The sequence below is a fragment of the Acipenser ruthenus genome, chromosome 17 (assembly GCF_902713425.1).
Source record: "Acipenser ruthenus chromosome 17, fAciRut3.2 maternal haplotype, whole genome shotgun sequence".
In the NCBI taxonomy this organism is placed as follows: domain Eukaryota; kingdom Metazoa; phylum Chordata; class Actinopteri; order Acipenseriformes; family Acipenseridae; genus Acipenser; species Acipenser ruthenus.
In genome coordinates this window covers 26,527,941-26,534,510 of record NC_081205.1, presented here as the reverse complement: position 1 = coordinate 26,534,510, position 6,570 = coordinate 26,527,941, and positions in this window count along the sequence as shown.

Below are 6,570 nucleotides of genomic sequence, written 5' to 3'. Positions count from 1 at the left end.
CATGGTATCTGCCAACAACATCAAGTGACCTACAGAGGCTGTGACACAGAGCAGGAATAAACAAACAGAAAAATAAAAAAAACTCTTCACTTCGATATCCATTCCCAACATGCTGGAGTGGATGTGGGAGTAAGGTGGAATATATTTGCTTTGTGAAGACTGGGAGAATACATTGTATAATGTTACCAATGTTCATTAAAATTTAAAAGGAACAGGTCTGTTTTCAAGGACTATTGTAATTAGTTCACTCAACCACATCAGGCATGTTGTTTTGCTGTTTATTGTACTGTATAACTGATTAAGTGTGTTTTAGTGTTTAATTATGGAGGGTCACTTTAGGGGTTCTACAGTGTTTTCACATCTAATAAAATGTCACACAAAAACAACTGTGTTGATTAAAAATGAGAAATCTGCAATGGCATAATCTGAAGCAAAACTCAATTTACATGAAGTGGAAAAAACCACACACACACACACACACACACACACACACACAATTGTGTACCTTCCTGAAACTTTGCGAATTCTGATATGCCTTGAACCCCCCATAGCCCCCCATTTAGTATTAACCTGGACCAATGGTGTAGCCAGGATTTAGTTTCAGGGGTAGATGAAGATTTTTTGATGATGGTTAATAACACTGGTATAGAGTAAAATGAATACATAAATAATATTTAAAAAAATGCTGTCACTTTAATGCTGACATTAAATGCTGGGTGAGATTAGATCTGATTGAAGAAGCTGACTGACTACAGAAGCACAAGAAATAAGAACTCTGCCAACACATTTTTCTCTTAATAAACCACAAATGTAGTATATTGTGAGCAAGAACGGAACAGACCCCAAATGCATCTATATGCGTCATATCGTATGCTACTTTAATTAAACTGGTGGTGTATAAAAAAAGGATCATGCATCTATATTGTATACTTTGTAAAGTAGCTCCTTCCATTTATAGTACTTTGAGACAGGAGAGGGTAGTACAAAAAAACCCACCTGGTTTCACAAACCCGATTTACCAATTCTAGACTCTCAGTCCCGTACCTAAATTAAGACTAATTTCAGAAGACAATATTCTGAAAAAAAAAAAAAAAAACATGAACATGATATGGGCATGTATTAGTGAAACGTATATTCAATGTATTATAGAAACTGAAAATGTATGTGTTTGAGTGGTCTTTATTTTTTAATAGCCAAAAAGAAGCGATACCCCCCCCCCCCCTCCATTTATACAATTTACTGCACAGTGCACTATACTGTAGGCTGCAGTAAAATGTATTTTATACTACATGCCATTTTATTGTAAATGTCTTTAAGGCTGTGCAGAAAGGAGTAATTTATTGCTAGTTTTGTATTATGTTTTTTTTTTTTTTTTTTTTGCAGTGTTGCTCTATGCAGATAACTGCAGGCCACGTACTGTACAGACAAGGCCCTGGCTTAATCCCAGTGAAGTTGACACATGCTCATCATATGTAATTGATATGGTACGTGGTGTAATACTGCAGCAACCTCATCTAATGTATCAGATCAGGGTTAAATTGGCCCACAAACCACAATACAGCAAAGCTATGCCCCACTTCCTCTAACAGTACAGTATAAAACAAGAGGACGTGCTGTTCAATATTCTTGACTCCAACATGTATAACAAAAATACATTCAAATAAATCCATATTTTAAAATATATACTGTAACTGTATTGCCATTGGGAGGTTAGGTGACCAGGAACGATATATTCAGGAACTTCTAAGTCAAGAGTAAGATGGAGGAATAAAAAAGAAGATAAAGACGTTTAGATTTAAATTGTATCTGTACTAAATAACTTTAACCGCTCACCAAACTGGGCATTATATATGTCATGAAAAACTGCATTTTCTGTGTTGGGAATCTAATTGGCCTCTTTAAAATAGACTCGCAGGGTTTTGTTTTCAGTTGGGTAAAATTTTCCCGTGCTTGACAATGTTATGAAAAAGCATCCCCTTTCATGGCCCAGCTGAAACTCTTCAGAAATGACTACAAACGTTAAAAACATAAACACGTCTAATCACAGGCAAATCAATACAACACAATTCAAGTCTGTCACATTTGTTAATTTGTATATGTAACAGTGTCATGTCATTTTCTGGTACACATCAGAATTTGGTACATTGCTGCACTAGAAAAGCCCAGTTTACATGCAGTTAGTACGACATTGTCATATTCTGATATTACAATTTGCTCGCCAGAATTTGACTTATGCACCAAAAGGGGATGCAGTATGAATGTTGGGTTATGGTTACAAATGCCCATCACAGTGTAACTACATTTTGATGCCAAAATCTGACAGCCTGCATATACTGACATTACACCAGTAATTCAGACAGCCTATTGATGCCAAATTCCTGTGTTGTTGCACTGTGCAAGTTAAACCCTAAGCACTAAATCCAGATAGTGGTACATAGAGCCAGGTAGGTTCATCTTGAATTAAATGCTTACTGTTCACTAAGCCTGGGTATCAGACCATGCACTCACAAAACTCCACTAATGAAATAAAATAAATGTCACAATTTATTGCATAGTAAACACTAGCCCATAAAGAACACCAACAGAGTGATTTATACCTTCACATAACACATAACATACTTCAAAATAAAAACACCAAAACAAATAAGTGAAACCTCCTGCAGGTTGTATGGTTTTGCAAAACAGCAACACATCTTTTAGATGTTGGGTTTTGCAGAGTGCTAATGCCACCATCTGTTTCGTAACAGTACTACAATAAATTATAGATCTGATTTCAAACATGATTTTAATATTTGTTTGTTTGTTATTTAAAACAACCCAACATTGTTGCATAACTAGAAAAGAGCAACATTCCAAAGTTTATAGTACATTTCATGGTCTTTCAAAATAAGTTAATGTGGACACATTATAGGACATTCGTTTCTTTTACTTTAGCTTTTTGTTGTAGATTGAATATTTATACCAATAAAATGAAAGTTTAAAAAAATTGTTACATGTTAGCATAAACATAACACATGGGTAATATTGCAAATCAAAAATCACTTGTCCAATTTTTAAAACCCTTTTTTTTGTTGCGTGCCATTGGGGTGCTTCTCAGTAGATGGCACCAGAGTTACATGTTTTCAAACTTACATCAAAATGAAAGAATGTGTATCCTGTATTTGGGAAAGCAGTAGCAGTGTATTTCGCTGTGAGTTTTGAAAACTTGGTAGATATCTGATCGATTGATGTTCATGAACAGAAAAGTGCATATACAGTAGACTGTTAAGAGAGCTGCAGTTTCCTCACTATACATTTATGAAGGTTATAATCATTCCAAATAATTCCGTCACTGCTTTAAAGTGCTAAACTGAATATCATTTAAGGTTTATGTTGGCCAAATCCCAAATCTAGCTCTGAAACTTAATTTATTTTTTGAAGGCAACACTTGATTTGAAACTCCAGTACTTTGTTTAGAAGCTCTTTGCTTCTCAATCCATAAATTATTGGGTAAAGGACTGAGCAAAAATACAAAAAATATTAAATTCATTTGCTGACAACAATGATAATAAACGTAAGGACAACCTGCAAGCCTATTTGCAGACCATGTATAAGATGGTTCTTCTACCTTTGACATTGGCACTGGTGAAGTATCCAGACATTTTGCCTTCTCTATATATAAGAAAGTAACTCATTACAATTAGCAGCACAAGAATAAAAATAAACACCAAACCTGCAGTTCTGGTGGCTATCCCATTCAGTGCAGTGGGAATCCCTTTGAATCCCTTTGAGTTAAATATCCTATGGAAGTTTTACTTCCTGTACTTTAGAGTACTGTAATCTGTCAAGTGTTATTTAATCTGTAGTATTTTGTATTTAATTATATCCTGATGTAACTATCACTGACACTGTTATCTGCTCCGTTATTGAATCGTATTTTGTCATACTTGTACTTGCTAGAACCAAAGTCATTGGATTTATCTTGCTCTTAATTGTATTATTACTTGTACTGTGATTTTTTAAATGTATTTTTGTTTACGACTGTAAGTCGCCCTGGATAAAGGCGTCTGCTAAGAAATAAATAATAATAATAATAATAAAGTTTTAGCGCATTCTTGAATGGTTGACCAAGCTGGGTTTAGAATGGCTAATACCCATTTAGTAATTACGTGTTAAGTGCCATTAGAGTCAAAGTCAGGAGTATGCCTCTTCCAAATGCTATCTGGAGTGCAAATATGATCCAGCACACTATTCTGGGCGCGTTCACTTGAAATGCTTGGAAACCATGGAATATAATCCCAATGCCATTATAGACTGTGTTGCAGATGAGATTGTGAAATAGGAGGGAGAACAGGGCTTGGTTTCTTAAGCTTGCTTCTTTTTGAATGGTTTTAATAAAGCATGTGATGTGCTGCTGGATGTGTTCATGCTGAGGCTTTCCCCTAAAAAGCATACCCCTTTCAAAGAAAAGCTCATTCCACAGGTAGGAATATAAAAACCTGCTCACCTCCAGGGTACAATCAGGACATTGTTCTTGCTGGATGCTGTGTTGGAGTATCTTGATACAACAAAATAGTTAGATAGGGCATAGCAGGAGATATTAAATAGATTCCCACATCACATACATGCAGAACATACTGTAAAAATATGTTTAAATTAATGTGTATTAATGACGCACTTTTTACTTTGTGCACACCCTCAGTTCTCTGCTTTTAAATCCTCTATATGCTTTTAAAGCCTTGCGTAAATAATACTTGTTTGTTTGTAGTAGTAGGAGTCTGTTGGAATCTAGGAGTCTATGACAAATGTTTATAGAAGATTTGTGTTCAGTTATCGTGTTATCGACAGACGGACGGACGGTCACGATGTGTGCATAAAGGTTCAAGGTTTGATTTTATTTACGATAAAAACAAGTTTACTCAATTTGTAAATAGATGTCATTACATAGACTACCTTGCATCGACTAATTTCATTAGTTAGAAATAATGTGCTGGTTTACTTATATACAGTGTTTATATACAAGGTGTGCAGTATAGTACCAGCTTGCAGAAGTATACAATGGTGTCTTTGATTGGGTAGTATACAAGAGGTGTGTATTATACAAGACATGCTCATTATATAAGTATTATAACCAGGGGTGTTATTCACAGGGTGTGTGTTACATTCTATAAATTGCTGTATTAGCTGGTCTTGGAAGGTCTCTGAACAGTAAATAGTTATCGCTAATCACAGAGGGCATGATTCCAGGCTCAAGGTTAAAATGTTATCTTCATATATTCACTGAGAATAACGAGACAACCTTGTGGTATCTGCAATTTTAACTTGCCAACCCAGGTTATAATAACTGATCGCTGAGTTCTTTGAATCAGAGACAGGAAATCTGAATATTAAAAAAAGAGTTCCCACAATGACAGCTGCAATTGCTCCAACAAAAAAAAAAACTTTAAACTTCCCCATTTGAAACATAATGAATAAATGAAACACCATAGGTGTTTAACACACAATTATTCAATTCCTCCTTCTAGACAGAGCCCATTTAACATATAAGAAAGGGCATGATAAACCACCCACTTGACATCTCTAATTTATAACGAAACCTACAGATTCACAGCAACTTCAAAACAAGCAAACAGCAAAAGAAAAGACCAGGTGCTTTAGGCAATTCTTTTAAATTTTGACAATACCAAAATTACCAGCACACCCAGTTAATAAAAGATGAATCGATAACAGGCATCTATATGGTGTTTCAGTTGTTCTCAAGATATACAGTGCATGCTCATTCCACAATGATTTCCAGCTCTAATTCCAGCAGGGAGGTTTCTGGTAGAAGTCATGACTTTTGAAAGTTCCTTGTGAAACACACTGCAGTTATTTAGGCAGGCTTGAGTAAAGCATCACATGCCAACCAACAGTCTTTTATTAAAGCCTGCTGTGAATGAAACTGTTGCAACAATGAGCCACAGCTTGTATATGTTAACAGGGAAGACAGATTCATCAGTCATGTGAGGGACAGCCTGACACATATCACAAGTATTTGCCCAAGCCCTGTTTTAATGAATATACAAATTTTATGGCACTTCTTAGCTCATTCACAGAACATTTGCCTTAGTAGCTCTATAGAGATCAAATACCTCACTGAAGCAGACTGGTTCATGCAGACTTCAGAAGCAGGTGCCTTGCATTTGAAGTGCATATCATCTGTAATAATAGCACTGTCTGGGCTGTAGTTCCTTTAATAAATGAAGTCTGAAATGCAATTGCTTGGAACACCCATAATGCTGATTGAAGTTCACTTGTATGGTTTCTGGTAAACTAACAGCAATGATGTGGGAGTGTTCTTTTAGTTGAAGACTTCCCCTTTACTATTAGCTACAAAAACAAACGAACAACAAAAAAACATCCATAGATAGCTACTACTGCTGTATTATGTTTTATTTTGCATACCTAATGCAATATAACCTAATGCAATATAACACAACTATAGCGTGTTTTTTTTTTTGATAATGAACATTAAAATACTCAAATTGCTGCCGATATCCAGCACTCATTCAGAAAGCTAGGTCATGCTTTGAAAAGTCATCTTAAAGAACA